The 22,706-nt window shown below is 40.4% G+C and overlaps 1 long non-coding RNA gene across 2 annotated transcripts in view; it reads right to left on the reverse strand.

Annotated features, from left to right (window-relative positions):
* Nucleotides 1-22,422, reverse strand: part of LOC113882639 — a 145,084-nt gene extending 122,662 nt beyond the window's left edge. For both annotated transcript variants that reach the window (XR_003508407.1, XR_003508406.1), the window contains exons 1-2: nt 22,078-22,422; nt 6,200-6,293 (exon numbers count right to left, since the gene is read on the reverse strand). This is a non-coding gene — a long non-coding RNA (uncharacterized LOC113882639). The remainder of the gene's footprint in view (nt 1-6,199; nt 6,294-22,077) is intronic.
* Nucleotides 22,423-22,706: the final 284 nt, after the last annotated feature.

The following is a 22,706-nucleotide window of genomic DNA, read 5'->3' on the forward strand; positions in this document are numbered from 1 at the left end:
AACAAAAACAAAAAATGATTTTTAAGCTTAATTTGTTCAACTTTAAAAGATGGGCATTGTCAAAACATCTTCAAATAATAAATGCTGGAGTTGTCGCTGTTTAGTCGCTCAGTTGGGTCCGACTCTTGGTGACCCATGGTCTATAGCCTGCCAGGCTCCTCTGTCCATGCGATGTCCCAGGCAAGAATACTGGGTTAGTTGCCATTTCCTTTTCCAGGGGATCTTTCCAGCCCAGGTATCAAACCCACGTCTCCTGCATGGCAGGCAGATTTTTACCATTGAACCACGGAGGATGTGGTGAAAAGGGAACCCTCCTACACTGTTGGTGGAAATGGCATTTTGTATAGCCACTAAGGAGAACAGTATGGAAGTTCCTTAAAAAACTAAAAATACAGTTAGCATGTGATCTAGCAATCCCACTTCTGGCATAGATCCAGAGAAAACTATAATTCAACAAGATACATGCACCCCAGTGTTCTCTGGAGCACTATTTACAATAGCCAAGGCAACCTAACTGCCCATCAACAGATGAATGGATAAGGAAAAGGTGGTGAGATAGATATATATATATATATTACCCAGCCATAAAAAGAATGAAATAATGCCATTTGTAGTAACACAGTATGATAATCTCTAGATCCATCTAAGTAAAGTAAATCAGACAGAAAAACAAATATTATATGATATTGTTTATACATAGAATCTAAAAGTATGATACAAATAAACTTATTTATGAACCAGAAATAGAATCACAAACACATGTATGATTACCAAAGGGGAAAGGTAGGGAGATAAATTAGGAGTTTGGGATTAAAATATACAGCTGCATATAAACGAGATAAACAAAAAGGACCTATTGTACAGCACAGGGAACTATACTCAACCTCTTATAATAATTTAAAATGAAAAAAAAAAAAATATATATATACATATATGTATATCTGAATTTGTACATATACATAAAAGAAAGCAGGGAAAACCACTAGACCATTCAGGTATGACCTAAATCAAATCCCTTATGATTATACAGTGGAAGTGAGAAATAGATGCAAGGGCCTAGATCTGATAGATAGAGTGCCTGATAAACTATGGAATGAGGTTCATGACATTGTACAGGAGACAGGGATCAAGACCATTCCCATAGAAAAGAAATGCAAAAAAGCAAAATGGCTGTCTCGGGAGGCCTTACAAATAGCTGTGAAAAGAAGAGAAGTGAAAACCAAAGGAGAAAAGGAAAGATATAAGCATCTGAATGCAGAGTTCCAAAGAATAGCAAGAAGAGATAAGAAAGCCTTCTTCAGCAATTAATGCAAAGAAATAGAGGAAAACAACAGAATGGGAAAGACTAGAGATCTCTTCAAGAAAATCAGAGATACCAAAGGAAAATTTCATGCAAAGATGGGCTCGATAAAGAACAGAAATGGTATGGACCTAACAGAAGCAGAAGATATTAAGAAGAGGTGGCAAGAATACACAGAAGAACTATACAAAAAGATCTTCACGACCCAGATAATCATGATGGTGTGATCACTGACCTAGAGTCAGACATCCTGGAATGTGAAGTCAAGTGGGCCTTAGAAAGCATTACTAGGAACAAAGCTAGTGGAGGTGATGGAATTCCAGTTGAGCTATTCCAAATCCTGAAAGGTGATGCTGTGAAAGTGCTGCACTCAATATGCCAGCAAATTTGGAAAACTCAGCAGTGGCCACAGGACTGGAAAAGGTCAGTTTTCATTCCAATCCCAAAGAAAGGCAATGCCAAAGAATGCTCAAACTACCACACAATTGCACTCATCTCACACGCTAGTCAAGTAATGCTCAAAATTCTCCAAGCCAGGCTTCAGCAATACATGAACCATGAACTTCCTGATGTTCAAACTGGTTTTAGAAAAGGCAGAGGAACCAGAGATCAAATTGCCAACATCTGCTGGATCATGGAAAAAGCAAGAGAGTTCCAGAAAAACATCTATTTCTGCTTTGTTGACTATGCCAAACCCTTTGACTGTGTGGATCACAATAAACTGTGGAAAATTCTGAAAGAGATGGGAATACCAGACCACCTGACCTGCCTCTTGAGAATTTTGTATGCAGGTCAGGAAGCAACAGTTAGAACTGGACATGGAACAACAGACTGGTTCCAAATAGGACAAGGAGTACGTCAAGGTGGTATATTGTCACCCTGCTTATTTAACTTATATGCAGCGTACATCATGAGAAACGCTGGACTAGAAGAAACACAAGCTGGAATCAAGATTGCCAGGAGAAATATCAATCACCTCAGATATGCAGATGACACCACCCTTATGGCAGAAAGTGAAGAGGAACTCAAAAGCCTCTTGATGAAAGTGAAAGAGGAGAGTGAAAAAGTTGGCTTAAAGCTCAACATTCAGAAAATGAAGATCATGGCATCTGATCCCACCACTTCATGAGAAATAGATGGGGAAACAGTGGAAACAGTGTCAGACTTTATTTTTCTGGGCTCCAAAATCACTGCAGATGGTGACTGTAGCCATGAAATTAAAAGACGCTTACTCCTTGGAAGGAAAATTATGACCAACCTAGATAGCATATTCAAAAGCAGAGACATTACTTTGCCAACAAAGGTTCGTCTAGTCAAGGCTATGATTTTTCCTGTGGTCATGTATGGATGTGAGAGTTGGACTGTGAAGAAGGCTGAGCGCTGAAGAATTGATGCTTTTGAACTGTGGTGTTGGAGTCCCCTTGGACTGCAAGGAGATCCAACCAGTCCATTCTAAAGGAGATCAGCCCTGGGATTTCTTTGGAAGGAATGATGCTAAAGCTGAAACTCCAGTACTTTGGCCACCTCATGCAAAGAGTTGACTCATTGGAAAAGACTCTGATGCTGGGAGGGATTGGAGGCAGGAGGAGAAGGGGATGACAGAAGATGAGATGGCTGGATGGTATCACTGACTCGATGGACGTGAGTCTCAGTGAACTCTGGGAGTTGGTGATGGACAGGGAGGCCTGGAGTGCTGTGATTCATGGGGTCGCAAAGAGTCGGACACGACTGAGCGACTGATCTGATCTGATCTTATCTGATATATATATGAATCACTTTGCTGTACATTGTCAAAAATGACATTGTAAATCAATTACATTCCAATAAAAATTTTTAAAAAGAGAAATGTAATTTGATTAAGCAGCTACTGTTCTGAAGCTGAAAATCATAAATGAACCAAAGATCCTAGTCTATTAGTAGACTGGAGAATACACGTTGAGATGAGCACGTACATACACACACACGCACAAACTAGGGGTGAGTCCCAGGTGGATATGAGGATGGGGTAAATGAGCTCAATCCCCTTAAATAAAGGAAATACAAAGATGAACTCTTGCCTTCCCCCTTAGTAGAATTTTGGGTCTGAAAAATCATGGTCTACTAAGAAAGGGAAAGACTGAAAACATCCATTTAGCTTCCATTCTATAACATTAGTTAAATACACCAAGTGTCTTATCAGAGATAGCTACAAATTGAAATAAAAAAAAATAAAGCAAAAGAACTACAAAACAACAAGTAGGAAAAGAGACTGTCTTCTGAATTATATACAAACATACTCTCTGGATATCCCAGCATGCTCTTATTGAAAAATAGACACAGTCTAGCAATTGTGGAAAGAACTTATAAAGCCAAAAGATTTCTTGGACCTATCAGCATCAAAAATTCAAGAGCTCTCCAGCTCCTCTAACAGGTCCTTATACAGAGCAGTGAACCTAGAAAACTTGGCAGGTGCAAAGGATTCCATGGAGGTTCAGAAGCAACCGTAGGCAGACATATCTTCCCAGGGCAGCAGTTCATTAAGGTGTTTCATATTCCAAGAAAGTCAACTGAAAAATATCATGATTCGTCAAGTGAAACAAAAAGAATGTGAATATTAACCATCATTAAAATAAAAAGAAACCCCCAATAGACCTTTATGATTAAACAGCCATTTGCAGATGGTGACTGCGGCCATGAAATTAAAAGATGTGTGCTCCTTGAAAGAAAAGCTATGACAAACCTAGACAGCAAATTAAAAAGTAGAGATATCACTTTGCCAACAAAGGTCCATCTAGTCAAAGCTATGGTTTTTCTATTAGTCACGCATGGATTGAGAGTTGGACCATAAAGAAAGCTGAGCACCCAAAAATCAATGCCTTAAAACTGTAGCGCTGGAGAAGGCCCTTGAGAGTCCCTTGGACCGCAGGGAGATCAAACCAGTCTGTCTTAAAGGAAATCAACCTTGAATACTCATTGGAAGGACTGATACTGAACTGACTGATCCACAACTAGGCCACCTGATGTGAAGAGCTGACTCACTGGGAAAGACCCTGATGCTGGGAAAGACTGAGGGTAGGAGGTGAAGCAGGCGACAGAGGATGAGATGGTTGGACGGCATCACCAATTCAATGGACGTGAACTTGGGCAAACTCTGGGAGATGGTGAGGGACACTGAAGCCTGGTGTACTGCAGTCGCTGGGGTCATAAAGAGTTGGCCACAACATGGTGATTGAACAACAACGACTTCTTCACTGAATATAAACGTGAATTGTAAACTGGTGGCTTCCACAGGCTTGACGATTTTATCATACAAATTTATTAAAATAAAATCAGATTAATCAAATTTAGAAGAGGAAGACATTAACCAATATACCATGTATGTCACGTTTCATATTTCTCTACATGTACTTGTCACAAGATTAGGTAAACAAATATTTCCTGAATTATCAACTAACAATCTAGTTCTCATACTAGGGTATCACAAAAGCACGCTCACTCACCTACCCTAGCCCCTTTTATAACAGCTAAAGGAGTTCTTTTCTTTGACTATTCTCTTTCAGCACTCACAGGATGCCTACACCTGAGACCCTTCAGGTGGAGAGGGATTAAATTCACCCAGCAGATGTAGGGAGACTGCTCTGAATGTGTTCTCTCTAACCAGTCCACTCAGAATGGCTATAACTGACCATATAGTCAAACTATAGGTCTTGAATTCAAACTATAGGTCTTGAGTTTCTTTGATCCTTTGCAACTATGAAAGAATTTATAATCTATTATTGATAAAATAATTTTAAGTTGATTTTTATCATTATTAAGCTTCTTAAATTGATAAATGAGTAAACAACTGTGTTATCTAATTCAAGAGATATCAGGATAACACGTTTCAACTGGTTGTTATGTCTTTGAAGTCATTCCTGCTAACTTTTCATTGTGAATTTCGGATACGGAGAAAAAGTTGAAAGAATAGCAGGATAACCATGAATGTACCCACCACTTTGATTCAATCTTTATTTACATACATGTCACCATCCTTATCGTGTGTATGTACAACATATTTTTGATAGCCTATTTGAAAGCAAATTTTAGACATCATGATATTTTACACCTAAATATTTCCCATGCACCTTCTTAAAAAGCTATTTTTTTTTTACCGCAATTCTATTATCATCTAAGAAAATGTTTTTCCTAATATGGCTCAGTGTCTATTATATATTTAAATTTCCTCAAACGCCAAATTCCATTCATAGCTCTTATACCTCTGCTGCATATGTAATTTTGCATAAAGCTATTTTATCTTTTATGGAGAAGGAAATGGCAACCCACTCCAGTATTTTTGTCTGGGAAATCCCATAGACAGAAGAGCCTGGCAGGCTACTGTCCATGAGGTCTCAAAGAGTCAGATATGACTTAGGTCCTAAACAACAACAATATATTTTATACTTTCTTTTTAAAACTAGGATTCAACCAGAGTTTACATACTGCATTTGGTTGCTGTATTTTTTAGTTTCTTTTACTCTAGCACAGACACCCCAACTCCCTACCTTTTTAAATGAACATGGAACATTCTCTAGGGTAGATCACATGTTAAGCCACAAAAGAAGAAATAAATTTATGAGGAAAATGTCAAAAAAAAAAAAAAAAAAAAGAATGACATTGATTTCTTGGAAGAGTTTAGGGCAAGTGTTCTTGTTCTTGAATTCTTAATCCCTTTATTTTCTGTCAACTGGAAATAAGGTCAACAGATTTATTTAGATTGAGGTAGTTTTGACAAGATTACTTCAAGAGTGATGCTGCACCATATACACTACATAACAAGCTCACAGTTAGGAGAGGTGACCTAAGAGTTCCTTGTAAAGTTCCCCTGCCTCCTCTGCAGTTAAGTGCTCTGTGAAGTAAAGCTTTGGCATGTAAATATCCTACCTTGAAACCACTTCTTCACTCCAGTAATCCTTCCTGGCCCATTGTCTCACTGAAGGGTGCATAATGTTGGTTTCTATTCTTCTGCATTTATCTGCTGGGGAAAAAAGACCTTCCTCTTATCCATTTGAACACAAATCTCTTTTCTCCCTCAAAGACAAAGTAAATGATTAATTCCTTCTCCTTCATTAGCAAATCTTCAGAGTAAAGATTTGGTAGAAGATTTACCTCCCAGGGTGGCAAATGAATTTTATTCTTTGATTATCACATTTGAGTTCATAGACTTTCATTTGCTCAATGCTTTAAAATCAATTAGACTCATTATTCTTTTTGATGTTCGAGTTACCCCAAAAGTGGCTAGTGGGAATACCTTCAAGCTCAATCTTTGAGTGCTTTCTTTCCTGAAAGGAGCTAGGTTCATCTGCCCCAGACTGAAAATCATCTATATTGCAGGTTATATTACATCAATTTATAAATTAAAAAAAAAAAACAAAACTTAAGTACAGAAAAGTTAAGTAATTTGAACAAGACTATAGAGAAAGTTGCATGGGAAGAAAAGGCCGGATTTAATTTTAGGCAGAGTGGTTTCATAACTTTTTTTTCCCTAAGAATAGGGATTACAAATCACTTTTTAGAATATGTATGTACTGAAAAGGAAAGGGTAAAACAGATGTATCTGATTTAGGAAACCAAATTATCAAACTCATATATATATATATAGGCACAAAGCTGGACTAGTTAATATTCATCACACAGAGATATTAAAAAAAAATTAAGTTTAAAATGATTGTGATAAAAGTCTAAACCAGAGAGAAAGAGGGAAACCAGAAAAGATCTTTTTAAAAAGAACTAGATAAAATGTAAAGACATTTAGCAATCAAAGAAGCTTGTGGATCATATCAGAGATAGTTTTGTGAGATGCACACAATATTCTGCAGCATCTTGCTGGGTGCAGTATTTGAGTGGAAAGATTGGCTGGGGAAGGAATTCTGCCTGGAGTTCTAGTTTTACCACTAATTGGCTTCTTGACTCTGAGCAAGTTACTTCAATTCTCTGTGCCTGAGTTCCCTGATCTGTAAAATGGTAAAATGACAGATTTATGTCACAGATTCATTGAGGAGTAGAACGAGTTAATATAGATGTAAAACCCTTAGAAGAGTAACCCGGTGTGTAGTAAATAAGAGTTAAGCTACGGCAACCCACTCCCGTATTCTTGCCTGGAGAATCCCATGCACAGAGGAGACTGGTGGGCTACAGTCCATACAGTTGCACAGAGTTGGACACGACTGAAGCAACTTAGCATGCAGGCATACCATTGTTTTTGGAATACATGCATTTTGTCAGGATGGCTACTCAACATTAAACTCACTTTCACCTTTGATTTCATGGTCCAGGGGTCTGTATCCTGCCAAACTTCTGCTGTGACTTGCTAAAGGAAAGTTGGGAAACTAAACAGAATAATAAAGAACATTATAGCAAGTACCCTCTGCTAAGGTCAGTTTGTCTCATTACTGAACATCTAACATGCCAGACCTTGGCTTTTTCCTCAACCAGAAAGTCCTCCTTTATTTTGCTTAGTTATAAGCTATCTATGTTTCAAGGTTTTGTTCAAGGCCCATGGCATTTTCTATGATTTTACTGCCCTGGTGATCACACTTCCCTACAATGTTTACTATCTTGGAAATTGGTTTATGTGGTCGAGAATTTAGTAACATTCTCTTCTAGTCTTTTCTCATCTCTTTTTGCCCATGTATGTCTTTCTGCTACTGTTTCATGTATATATGTGTGTGTGTGTGTGTGTGTGTGTGTGTGTGTGTGTGTGTGTATACACCCTCCGCATCCAGACTATAAACTTTGTGAGGTCGGAGACTCTTTAAACTTGTTTATGGTCCCTACAGCAGGGGTGAAATGCCACATTCATGTATGTATTTAGGGTAAATGATTTTTCTTTTCCCCGAGATTGAACAGAATCACAAAAAGCTTGGAAACCTGGTACTCAGTCTCACCAGTGTCCTTCTTTAGACCAAGCTCATCCCCTTTGCAGGCTTTCCTGGTGGCTCAGGTGGCAAATGGAGAAGGCAATGGCACCCCACTCCAGTACTCTTGCCTGGAAAATCCCATGGGCAGAGGAGCCTGGTGGGCTGCAGTCCATGGGGTCGCTAGGAGTCAGACACGACTGAGCGACTTCACTTTCACTTTTCACTTTCATGCTCTGGAGAAGGAAATGGCAACCCACTCCAGTGTTCTTGCCTGGAGAATCCCAGTGACAGGGGAGCCTGGTGGGCTGCCATCTGTGGGATCACATAGAGTCGGACACGACTGGAGCAACTTAGCAGCAGCAGCAGCAGGTGGTAAAGAATCTGCCTGCAATGCAGGAGACCAGAGTTCAATCCCTGGGTCTGGAAGATCCCCTGGAGAAGGGACTGGTTCACCCGCTTTGCAGTTCAGGATGTATGAGGTGTGAAGCTGAGAGATGCATTTGCTTCCTGAAAATCTGGTCTGAGATTCTCTGTAAAATCAACAGGGTGATGATGGTCAATATCATATCTGCTTTGTGATACCATGGAGGAGAGTTTCTTCATTTCTGAACCTGACTTACAGTATCATTTGAGAACTAACTCACTATCTCATTCTTCTAAGGACAATGGGTCATCCTGGATCTGCAAAATGGGTTAGATATTCCAGATCTCATTTCTTGAAGACTGAAGCTCTTATCCTCCAGACCTCTCCTTTTGGCTCCCTAACAATAAAAGAGGACTTTCGGACATAGGATTTTATGTTGTGGTTGCAGTTATTGTTTAAGCATAAACGTTTTAGCAACCATAGTGTGTTTTTTAAAAAAAATTAGGAGAACATAAATCAAACTCAGATTTTGTAGTGTTACTGACTAGTGTAAGTTGTACCAGCCAACTCTGCCCAAACGGCCATTTAAGAGAAAGAAAAAACGTGTGTGTGTATGGGTGGGTGGGTGGGTGGGTGTATGTCCTTAGATGGGGTGGGGGGAGGTGTACCAAAACTCAGAACTCGGCACATCAAGTTAGCAAGGGTGGCAGGCTTAACTTCAGTGTACCAGGTTTCTCAAGTCTGTGTCCCAGTGCCAGCTCTGAGCAGATGTGATCCTTAAATAAAATGAAAGGCTGTAAGCCAGAAGCAAAATGGAACAGATTTGCCAGCTGTGAGCACAGCGTTTATAGGTTGAACTTGGGACCCAAACCATTATGTAGTATAATTTATGACAACTCAAGAAAATATGTTTTGACAAACAAAGGTCTTATTTAAAAATCAGCAGGTGCATATAAGATATCTTTCCTCAGCAGAGTGCAAACATTCTGCAATGCTTTTTCCCCCTCTCTGAACCATCTCAAAGTTTAGATCTGGTCCGAGTAGACAATGGTTTTCTTTACTATGAACAGGCGGAGACTAAGGAAAATAGATAAGCAGATATATATATATATATAATATATAATATTATATAAGCATAATTATATACATGTTTTTGAGTGTGTGTGTATATATATACACACACATACATATATGTGGTATCCTTTCCTACAAATAGGCAGAGACTAAGAAACATAGACAAAGATATATGTATTATATATAATATTACATAAGCACAATTATATACATATGCTGGTGTGTATACTTTCATATATATATAATCTATAAATTCCATCTTCATGGGCACCACACGCATTAGTCGCTCAGTCACGTCTGACTCTTTGTGACCTCATGGACTGTAGCCCACGACTCCTCTGTCCATGAAATTCTCTAGACAAGAATACTGGAGTGGGTTGCCATTTCCTTCTCCAGGGGATCATCCTGACCCAGGGATCAAACCCAGGTCTCCTGCATCGCAGGCAGCTTCTTTACTGTCTGAGCCACACGGACACCACAACCTGATCTTAGGTGACACCAGGGAGAACAGGCAGCTTCTTTACTGTCTGAGCCACACGGACACCACAACCTGATCTTAGGTGACACCAGGGAGAACAGGCAGCTTCTTTACTGTCTGAGCCACACGGACACCACAACCTGATCTTAGGTGACACCAGGGAGAACAGGCAGCTTCTTTACTGTCTGAGCCACACGGACACCACAACCTGATCTTAGGTGACACCAGGGAGAACAGGCAGCTTCTTTACTGTCTGAGCCACACGGACACCACAACCTGATCTTAGGTGACACCAGGGAGAACAGGCAGCTTCTTTACTGTCTGAGCCACACGGACACCACAACCTGATCTTAGGTGACACCAGGGAGAACAGGCAGCTTCTTTACTGTCTGAGCCACACGGACACCACAACCTGATCTTAGGTGACACCAGGGAGAACAGGCAGCTTCTTTACTGTCTGAGCCACACGGACACCACAACCTGATCTTAGGTGACACCAGGGAGAACAGGCAGCTTCTTTACTGTCTGAGCCACACGGACACCACAACCTGATCTTAGGTGACACCAGGGAGAACAGGCAGCTTCTTTACTGTCTGAGCCACACGGACACCACAACCTGATCTTAGGTGACACCAGGGAGAACAGGCAGCTTCTTTACTGTCTGAGCCACACGGACACCACAACCTGATCTTAGGTGACACCAGGGAGAACAGGCAGCTTCTTTACTGTCTGAGCCACATGGATACCACAACCTGATCTTAGGTGACACCAGGGAGAACAGGCAGCTTCTTTACTGTCTGAGCCACACGGACACCACAACCTGATCTTAGGTGACACCAGGGAGAACAGGCAGCTTCTTTACTGTCTGAGCCACACGGACACCACAACCTGATCTTAGGTGACACCAGGGAGAACAGGCAGCTTCTTTACTGTCTGAGCCACACGGACACCACAACCTGATCTTAGGTGACACCAGGGAGAACAGTAAGGATTAAAACCTTGTCGATTGCTTGCTGTTGTCCTTGGTTGTAAACCATCTGCCAGTTCAAATAAGTAGAATATACTGAAGCACCTGATCTGGCTACCTCACCAACTGCTTTTTAAAAAGAAGCTGCAGGGCTTCCCTGGTGGATCAGCAGTAAAGAATCCACCTGCCAATGCAGGAGACATGGGTTTGCTCCCTGGTCTGGGAATATCGTACATGCCATGGAGCAACTAAAAAGCCCGTGCGCCACAGCTATTGAGCCGGTGCTCTAGAGCCCGAGAACAGCAACTCCTGAGCTCTTGTGCTACAACTACTGGAGCTCAAGTGTCTTAGAGCCCGAGCTCTAGAATCCAGCGCAACAGAACCCACTGTCATGAGAAGGCAGAACACTGCAGGGACGCCCCCACTTACCAAAACCAGAGAAAGGCCCACAAAGCGAGCACAGCCAAAAATAAACAAAATAAAACCAAAAGAAGTCGTAAGTTGTTCTTGTTATAATTTTGACCTTAGGGGTGAGTCTATATAGCAAAACTGAAAACAGATCTTTGAGCAATGATGAATGATACTGATAATTTTTATCAATTCTTTGGGCCGCTCGTGTATTGGCAAACTTGTATCTGGTATATTAAAACTGGTCCTTAGAGGGAAGATGTTTAGGAAACAACACGATTGTATTTCTTGCACACTATGATGTTACTATCAAGGGAAGCATTAGAAATACAAAGATTTATGAGATGGCTACCTTCCTTTAAGTAGCTCAGAGTCTGCTGGGTTACTTGTGTAAGTCTTCCATACCATATTCCATATAGGCCCACGAGCAAATGTTTAGAGAAGTCATAGATATATTCAATTTAAAAACAGTCTAGTAACACTTTTAATTGTTCACGGCCATGGATTAAAAACAAAAAGGAAATTTTATTACTGCACATAAAATTAAAAACAACTAATTTCTACACAGAGGTAAAAACGTCTTGCTGCTGCTGCTGCTGCTAAGTCCCTTCAGTTGTGTCCAACTCTGTGAGACCCCATAAACAGCAGCCCACCAGGCTCCCCCGTCCCTGGGATTCTCCAGGCAAGAACACTGGAGTGGGTTGCCATTTCCTTCTCCAATGCATGAAAGTGAAAAGTGAAAGTGAAGTCACTCAGTCGTGTCCGACTCTCAGTGACCCCAGGCACTGCAGCCCACCAGGCTCCTCTGTCCATGGGATTTTCCAGGCAAGAGTACTGGAGTGGGTTGCCATTGCCTTCTCTAAAACATCTTGAGAGGATATGAATAAATGCTTATTGCCATCTTTACTGTATCGGTAACTTGAGTGTGTCATTAAACAAATGAAGTGCTGGCTATATTTAAGCAGTGACTTAGGACCACCAGTTATGCCTGGTTAGGATCCATTTCTTCCATGTTTCCCGGACACATTTTGCTGTTGTTGTTGTTTAATTGATAAGTTGTATCCAACTCTTTGTGACCCCATGGACTGTAGTTGGCTAGGCTCCTCTGTCCATGGGACTTCCCAAGCAAGAACACTGGAGTGGGTTGCCATTTCCCTCTCCAGGGGATCTTCCCAACCCAGGGATCAAACCCACATTTCCTGCATTCACTGGCAGATTCTTTACCACTGAGACACCAGGGAAATCCCTGGCCATATTTAAGACAGTTAAAATTCAAAATACATTTCACCAAAACATTTTAATTCGTAATTCCTCACTCTCTTTTCTATGTAGTAGAAGTTCTATTGATTTCCTTCAAGAACTGAAGAAGTAGAAAACATAGTATTGGAGGATGCCTTTTTACCTTTTCATCAAGTAATACAGAATATAGAGACTTGAAATCCTAAAAATTAAAACAACTGCAATACTAAAAAGTTAAAAAAGTAACATTTAAATTTAAAAATAAAAATCAGGATAGACATATTTTCTGAAGAAGTATTTGATCCTTCACAGATAATTTCAAGTATTCACAGTGTAGTAAGTTAATTATATTATATGTAGTAAGTTAATTATATATAAAAATAAGTTAATTAACTTATTATATGTAGTAAGTTAATTATATAATTAATTTTGTGAAGGGTAACAAAATACCCACCAGCAAAAAAGTGTTATATGATTTCCAAGTTCCAAGGCACTATTAAAGGCAAATATACACACATATTTCATGTATAGTTAATACTTTTAGTTGACATCAAATTTTTTTTTAAGTTGTATACATCCCATGGGGTTCTAGGTCACAAGATAGGCAGGCTTTGAAAGAAGACGTGATCCATGATATAAAGCAAAAGGTTTGAAACATTTTGCTCACGTACATTATCATGAGGATATTATATATATTTCAGCATATTACAAGAATCCATAGTTAAGAAAGTAGAGCTCATCCTTTCCCACAAACACATCAAAAATACATCTACATGTGGAACAATTCTGACGGAATACCTACTGACCGCCAGCAGATCTCATTCAGCCAAAGTTGCAAGAAAGATCACCATGCAACCAGAAAGGACAAAAGAGAATTAAAGAAAGAAAAAAAAAAGCATTGGGATGGGACCTGTGCCTCTGGGAGCAGTGAAAGAGGAAAGGTTCCGTCACTCTGGTTGGTGAGCTAAGCTGTATCCAACTCTTTGGGAACCCATGGACTGTAGCCTTCCAGGCTCCTCTGTCTGTGGGATTCTCCGGGAAAGAATACTGGAGGGGGTTGCCATTTCCTTCTTCGAGTTATCTTCCCGATCCAGGAATCGAACCCCGGCCTCTTGCACTGCAGGCAGATTCTTTACCAGCTGAGCCACGGGGGAGGCCCGCATAGCAAACGTCAGAGACCACGAGGAGTGTGCAGCAGGTGTAATAGAGAACAGCCAGCACAGCCGGTCCTGGGCAGCTCCCATACTGCCCAGCCCCAGACACAGGTCTGCTGGTGCACACGGGGATGCTGAAACTCTGGCTTCAGGGGCCAGATCCGGGAAGGGAACAGGGGTTGGCTGTGCAGAGACTGGCTGAAGGGACTGGAGTGTGGTCAGCCCCAACCTGAGACGCGTCCAGGACGGAGCCCAGGTCTGCCGTAACAGCCCCACTGTTAGTGCACTGCTGAAGGGAGAGGCAAGGCCTTACCAGGCGGCCTCATTCTCCACTTGCTCCACAGCTTCTCCTCTACAAATCTAGGAGGAGAGTTCGAGGAGGCGGAGCTGAAATCTCAGCCATGTCCCAGCGGAAGTGGACCTGTGTGCATTTACTCCATCAGCAGCTTCATAAGCTCAGCACCTGTGGGACATCTGCTGCACTTCTCTGACACTACCAATGAAATACCAGAAGGAGAAAGCAAAAAAAAAAAAAAAAATCCCTTTTAAAATCACACCAAAAAAAAAAAAAAAGCTTGAGAATAAATCTAACCAAGGAGGTAAAACACTTGTATGCTAAGAACTATAAAACACTGATAAAAGAAATTATGAAGATGATTCAATGAAATGGAAAGATATTCCTTGCTCTTGAACTGGAAGAATTAACACTGTTAAAATGGCTATACTATCCAAAGCACTCTACAGATTTAATGCAAACCCTATCAAATCACCCATGAGTTTTCCACAAAACTAAAACAAATAATCCTAAAATTTATATGAAACCATAAAAGATGTAGAATTCCCACAGAAATTCTGTGGAAGAAGAAAAAAGCTGAAGGAATAACCCTCCCAGATTTCAGAAAATACTACAATGTTACAGTAATAAAAAATAGCAGGATAGTGGCACAAAAACAGACTTGCAGGTCAGTGGAACAAACAGAGAGCTCATAAATAGGCTACACACCTGCAGTAATTTAATCTTTGGCAAAGGGCACATGAATATACGATGGAGAAAATGCAATCTCTTCAGCTAATAGTGTTAGAAAAGTTGGACAGTCACATGTAAATCAATGAAGTTAGAACACTTGTTCACACCATACACAAAAGTAAAGAAAGAGTGGTTTAAGACTTAAATATAAGACATAACACTATAAAACTCCTAGAAGAGAACATGGGGAAAATATTCTGTGACATAAATCACAGCAATGTTTTCTTAGGTCAGTCTTCCACGTCATTAGAAATAAAAGCAAAGATAAACAAGCGGGAACTAATCAAAGCTTATGAGCTTTTGCAGAGAAAAGGAAAACATAAATAAAATGAAAAGACAAACTATGCAATGGGAAAAAATATTTGCAAACAATGTGACTAACAAGGGCTTAGTTTCCAAAACATACAAAAAGCCATACAACTCAATAACAACAAAACCAAATCAAGAGATGGGCAGAAGACCTCAATAGACACATTTCCCCAAAGAAGATAGACAGATGCTCAAGAGGCATGAAAAGGTGTTCAGCAGTGGCTAACTTTTAGAGAATACAAATCAAAACATGCAAAATGCCGAGTTGGATGAATCATAAGCTGAAATCAAGATTGCCAGTAGAAATATCAACAAACTCAGATGTGTGGACAATACCACTCAAATGGCAGAAAGTGAAGAGGAACTAAAGATCTTCTTGATGAGGGTAAAAGAGGAGAGTGAAAATGCTGGCTTAAAACTCAGCATTCAAAAAACTAAAATCATAGCACCTGGTTCCATCATTTCATGGCAAATAGATGGACAAACAATGGAAACAGGGACAGACTTTATTTTCCTGGGCTCCAAAATCACTGCAGATGGTGACTACAACCATGAAATTAAAGACGCTTGCTCCTTGGAAGGAAAGCTATAACAAGTCTGACAGCATATTAAAAAGCAGAGACATAACTTTACCAACAATGATCCATACAGTCAAAGCTATGGTTTTTCCAGTAGTCATGTACAGATGTGAGTTGGATCATAAAAAAGGTTGAGTACTGAAGAATTGATGCTTTCAAACTGTGGTGCTGGAAAAAATTCTTGAGAGTTCCTTGGACTGCAATATCAAACCAGTGAATCCTAAAGGAAATCAATCCTGAACATTCAGTGGAAGCACTGATGCTAAAGCCAAAGTTCCAATACTTTGGCCACCTGATGCAAAGAGCTACTAACTGGAAAAGACCCCGATGTTGGGAAAGACTAAAGGCAAAGGGAGAAAGGAGCAGCAGGGCATGAGATGGTTAGATGGCATCATTGACTCAATGGACATGAATTTGAGCAAACTCTTGGAGAAAGTTAAGGACAGGGAAGCCTGGCATGCTATGGACCATGGGGTCACAAAGAGTTGGACATGACTTAGTGACTGAACAACCAACCACAAAATCAAAACGACAATGAGGTATCACCTCACATAGATCAGAATGGCCAGTAACAAAAAGTCAACAAATAATGGATGCTGGTGAGGATGTGGAAAGAAGTGAACCTACTACACGGTTGATGGGAATGCAAACTGGTGCAGCCTCTATGGAGAACAGTATAGAGATTCATTAAAAAATGAAAAATAGAGTTACCCCATGATCCTGCAATCCCACTGCTGGGCATATGTCTGGAAAAAATTATAATTCAAGGAGATACATGTCCCTTAATGTTCACAGCTGCACTATTTATAATAGCTGAGACAGGAAAGCAACCTAAGTATCTGTCAACAGATGAATGGATAAAGAAGATGTGAATATATAGATGTGTGGAATATTACTGAGCCATAAACAAGAATGAAATAATGACATTTACAGCAACATGCACAGACCTAGAGACTAACATTTAAGGCGAAATAAGTTAAAGAGAAATATCAGATCACTTACATGTGGAATCTAAGAAATCTAAAAAAATCTATAAAATGCTATAAATGAACTTATTTACAAAACAGAAACAAACTCACAGACATAGAAAACAGACTTATGGATACCAAAGTGGAGAGGGCTTGGGAGAAGATAAATTAGGGATACGGGATTAGCAGATACAAACTACCGTATATAAACAGATGAACAACAAGGTCCTACCATGTAGCACAGGGAACTATGTTCAATACCGTACAGTAACTATACATATATAAATGTATACACACACATACACACACAAACACACACACACACACTGAACTACTTTGTATATCAGAAATTAACACAACACTATGTTTCTTAAAAAAAAATAAAAATATTCACAACAGCCATGAAAATACCTACAAAGTAACAGAGTCAGTCCTTTAAATGTATTCAATAGGCTGTAAATAGCATAGTAATTTTATATGCAACCCTGACCGTTTTAGGTAAATTCGTGAAAATTTTTACACCTGATTTGTACACCTCAACTCAAATTTTCATTTTACTTATCCCACAAAATTCTATTCTAATGTAATATTTGAAAGTTTTAATGAGCACCTATCGTACTCTATTTCTTTGCAACAACAGGTACACATTTTTCTTCCTCTAAGCATTAGGCTCTATGATGCTATAAAAAATTCACTTGGATTGAGTTTTAGTATACTTATTGTTAGTATATAATCATGCAAAACAAATAAATGTATTATTATAACTGTTTTTTATTCTGAAGTAGAACTGGACAAACTTTTCTTAATGATATGGGTGGAAGTAAATGTTATGGTGTCTTGATTTAAAAAGATGTTCAACAGTATTTTAAGGTGTCCCTTTATTTGGTGCCTTTTTTTTTTTTTTAAGAACATTGGGCAAAGAGCCACAGTAAGATTCTGGATGGGTAAAGATGGAAGAGGAAAAGGAGTGTAGCAAAGAAGAAGTGATTGACAACTCAAATGCAGATACTTTAGGCAAAACAATTTTAGGAAAAGAACATATGGAAATTGAAGTTCTGGAAACTTCACTTAATATTATGATTCACTTAACATTATGCATGCCATAATACTCCTAAGAGAGTTTTCATACACTGCCAGAAATAGCAGTATCTCAGCTTGAAATGCTGGCAAAGGGTACAACCTAGAAAATCATTCTGGAGTTCTTTATTTGTTTTGCTGGGAGTAGTTGATATTAACTAAGAACCATGTTAAACACAAAAAGATTGAGAAAGCAGTGAGGTACTGAACAGGAGAAAGGTTCACCAAGGAAAAGCTCAAAGATCATCCTGGTTTCACCATGTTTGACCCTGACCGCCACTGCTCTCTTGCATATTTATCCCCTGTGTACTTTTAACCATGAAGAAAAAATGAGAGCCCTGAAGTCCTTGAGAAGAGACTGAGTAAGATGAGCTCAAATGTGAAAGAAGACACATAAAGGGAAATTCTCTTAGGGAAATACTCTAGGAATTTTGTTCAGTGAATCATTTATTAGATTTAATGCTTGCTATACTAGCCTTATTTTTTTCAGCGAAAGAAATACCAGCAGGCTTCAAATGAATCATCATTTATCTTCTGTCTTGTCACAACTAGACTTAATTATCTCTCTGTAAATTATTTTAAAACCACCGCACCTTCCAATATTGTATGTAAGTTGTGTTGGCATGGTTACCCAACACATTATTCCAAGTGTATCGATCCAATAACTCTTCAAAGCAATAAATTCCTTTTCCAATACCAGACCAATCAAGGTTAAAAATTATAGACCATGATATCAATCTGGGTAGAGAAATTCATTACCATAATGAGCTTTTTAACTAATGGCTAATTTCTCTAAATGGTCATTAAAGATTCAATAGAAAATATTAAAGAAGGAACATGCAGGAGGTATCAACACTTCAGGACAGCTGAATTAACAGTACACCAAAGAATGTCTTTTATAATTATATCAACTGTCAGGACCAGCATCCTACAAAAGCCTTGGGCTTAAAATCTATAGCAACTACACCTTCAAGCAAGGAGTGCTGAGTGTGTGCATACCTGACCTTATCCTTGACCTAAATTCTCCCCTGCAGAGAGTCACGGCTCTTTTTGGAAAACAGGTCTCAGAAGTATATTTTCAGGAAAGGGTATAGATAGTTGGGAGATATAACTGCTTCCAGGAGCAGATAAAAAGCAAAGCAAAAATATGCAAAGTATGAATGGCTCCATTCAAGTAACACTGCAAAGGGAAAGAGCCCATGGGAACAAACGGTCTAACTCAACAGCTGTACCATTTCCATCAAGTCTCATAGCTTCTCTATATTTCAATTATTTTATGGAAACCAGTGTTTCTCATCTGGGAGGGGCCCCAGGCCCATGTCCGGACACATTCTCGGTTGTCACAGTTTGGGGGAGAGGTTCCTACTGGCGTCTGGTGAGTAGAGCCCAGGGATGCTGCCAAACTTCCGACAGTGCTTAGGACAGTCCCCACCACAAGGAGCGACCGAGCCCGGAACGTCAGTAGTGCTGAGACTGAGAAACCCCGACACGGAGGCTGGACAGGTGCCTGTATTGAGGAGCTGTTATAAGGAAAAAAGGGAGAAGGCAGCAAATATTTTAGGAATCCACAAAATTATAGAAATGATGATATTATTATTGCTATATTGCTTATTTCCATTTACCCTTAGAATGCCCTGCCCCTGACATATTACTTTTCAGGATGTCTCAGCCTGTTGGATTCAGCCCCTTTCTCAGGGGTTTTGTTCTGAGTTTGTCCCTTCTTCAATAACTCCTATGCTTCATCAAAAGATCTTTATTTTTTATAAATGTTTTAAATTAATTGTATTTATTTGTGGCTGCACTGGGTCTTCCTTTTGCTCGGGTTTTTCTCTAGTTGCCACTAGAGGGTCCTCCTCTCTAGCTTCAGTGCACAGGCTTCTCATTGCATTCGTTTCCCTTGTTGGGGAGTTCAGGCTCTAGACACATGGGCTTCAGCAGTTTGTGGCGTGTAGGCTTAGCAGTTGCAGCTTCCAGGCTCTGGAGCAAAGGCTCAGTAGTTGTGTTGCACGGGCACTCTGTGGCATGTGGAATCTTCCTGGAAGAATTGAACCCATGACCCCTGCATGGGTAGGTGGATTCTTAACCATTGGACCACCAGGGAAGTCCCAGAATATCTTTATTAAATGTTCTATTTTTCTCTGGATTTTTAAAGATGAATACATTTTCTGAGAAACTACTTTGAACTGATGGCTCAAAATACAATTGCTGTTAATAGTTTAAAATGCATCCAAGTAGAATAAACAATTTTTTTAAAGATAAAGAGAATCTGGCGCTCACTTTTTGCAGCAATTTTCTAAATGTGGGTAGTAGAATCCTAGGGTTCTGGAGGAAGCACTGCAATGGAAGCAGTGAAAAGAAAGCAGCACAGGCTTCTGTGTCATCTGCCTGTTTTTTTAATTAAAACAACTCAACATTTTTAAATTGACATATGGTGGTCTTTAGCAAGCTTTAATTTGACAAAAGAGTACTACTACTAAGTAAAAAGCCCAGAAAGCTACTAAGCTAATGTCTCTTTTTTATGAAGAAGGAACTTGAGGCTCCAGTAACCTTAGAGACAGATGAGCAGAAGTGAGAAATACAATAAATCCCAAAACCAAGTTTTCTGACTCCTAGTCCAATGACCTTTCCAATCTGCCCTGTTGGCTTATAGAGAATGACTACCCTTGAACAGGAGGCTTTAAAGGCCTAAAGCAGAAAAATGAGTCATGTGAGGATTGTTGGGTTTGTAATAGAAGTGAGAGGGGCATTTTTTAAGCAGAATCTTTTAGCACCTTCAAATAATATCCAGTCTACAACCACTGGCTCTGCCAATAGTCTGGATCCGAAACTTGCATCGCCTCAGTAAGTGATAAACCCACTCCTAATTGGTTCCTCCTCCTCTCCAGATTATTCCCTCTTGTAAGAGAAGAATGAACAGACACAATTTGCCTGCATCATGTTTCCCAAACCAACATGGAAATAAAAATAACCTGGGGGAGCTTGTTGCAGAGCCACCACAATCTATGCCTCATAAGCAGCGTCAGTGTCTCCAGGGCTATCGCCTAGAAATCTGTATTTTGATTTAGTGCTCACTGGTATGGCACCCCACTACAGTACTCTTGCCTGGAAAATCCCATGGACGGAGGAGCCTGGAAGGCTGCAGTCCATGGGGTTGCTGAGGGTCACTTTTCACTTTCATGCATTGGAGAAGGAAATGGCAACCCACTCCAGTGTTCTTGCCTGGAGATTCCCAGGGATGGGGGAGCCTGGTGGGCTGCCATCTATGGAGTTGCACAAAGTCAGACACGACTGAAGAGACTTAGCAGCAGCAGCAGCAGTACCATACACCCATCAATGAGTTTAAAAGACATGCTTTTAAATTGGGAGAAGTGGATAGTTGATTTGACTCATCTGTTACAAATACTGTCATCGAATCAATTAGTTGTCCTAATGTCCCACAGGGATGCCCAGGTGACACAGTGGTAAAGAATCAGCCTGCCACTGCCAGTAACACAAGAGACATGGGTTTGATCCCCGGGCTGGGAAGATCCTCTGGAGAAGGAAATGGCAACCCACTCCAGTATTCTTGCCTGGAAATTTCCATGGACAGAGCAGCCTTGTGGGCTATAGTCCATGGGGTCGCAGAGAGTGGGATATGACTGAGCACACGTGCACACACACACAGTCCCATAACCATATTGTGCTCTGACTGAACTGTGTCAAGGACAGGCCTCACTCTGCAGAAATGTCCATGAAGCGGCCAAGGTGCCCTTCTCCACAGCTGGCTCTATCCCAGCTGGAGCCTCAGGGCCATTCAGACTGGCGCACATGTCACCCCGCCTTTTGTCATTGCTCCTACAGAATTTAAAACCAATGACTACAAACATTGAGCATCCATATGGCACTTTATATCTGCACAATGTTTTATCCTCATTTTTATTGGTCATTTCGGAAAGGAACTCTCCAAGGTGCCTTTGTATCATCGCCCTTAGATGATGGATGAAGGAGCAGAGCCACGGGGAAGGTCTGGGTCACATACCAGGGGCAAGACCAGTTTTGTCTCCAGGCTCCTGCTGCCTTGATCTGACTCACTCTACACTGCTTGACTGCATAGCTTCCGTTTACCCACCCAGATCTGCTCTCTTCTGCTCAGGGAGGCTGGCCTCTTATCAATAGATTCCCCTGTCTCTTTGAAGGACAGGGAAGCCTGGCGTGCTGCAGTCCATGGGGTCACAAGAAGTCAGACACGACTGAGCGACTGAACGACAACTCTGTCTTACCTTTGATTTTGGTTATTGCAGAGCCCTGGGGAGAAATCCGATGGGAGGAGGGGTGATGGCTGGAGCATCTGTCTTCCAGCTCTTTCTGAGTGTTCACATCAGGATAGCGGCAACTCTGGGCCAAAAGTCACCATTCCTTTCAAATTCATGACTCTACGTGGGACTGTGGCAATGGCACCTTTCCCTTGCCAGATCAGGGCTAAGCGTGGTAAGGACTCTTCCTTCTCCATTTTCAGCCCTTGCATACTGTAGTATCTCTTCTGCTTTGGTAATATGCTATCAAATGATATAAATGCTTTTGTAAATATTTGTAAATAACTTATTAAACATTCCTCAAATATCCCGGAGTTTACCATCTCTCCCTCCCTTCTTCCCTCCCTCCCTTTATCTGTCACCAGGCATAGCATCTATTTCTTGTTGAGATCCTCACACTCAATATCCAATCATCTAAGGCTGTCATAAATTTGCAAGCAATACTTGTTTAAAGCCAATCTGATATATGATGATTCAAGCTTATGAAAGCATAAAGATTTTAAAGAAAAAAAAATGCATCCTTTTAATAGTTTCATGGGCTATGACACTCATGTCAAAACTCATATACACTTTTACTTAGAAATGGTTTCACAGTC

This window comes from Bos indicus x Bos taurus, chromosome 24, assembly GCF_003369695.1.
Source record: "Bos indicus x Bos taurus breed Angus x Brahman F1 hybrid chromosome 24, Bos_hybrid_MaternalHap_v2.0, whole genome shotgun sequence".
In the NCBI taxonomy this organism is placed as follows: domain Eukaryota; kingdom Metazoa; phylum Chordata; class Mammalia; order Artiodactyla; family Bovidae; genus Bos; species Bos indicus x Bos taurus.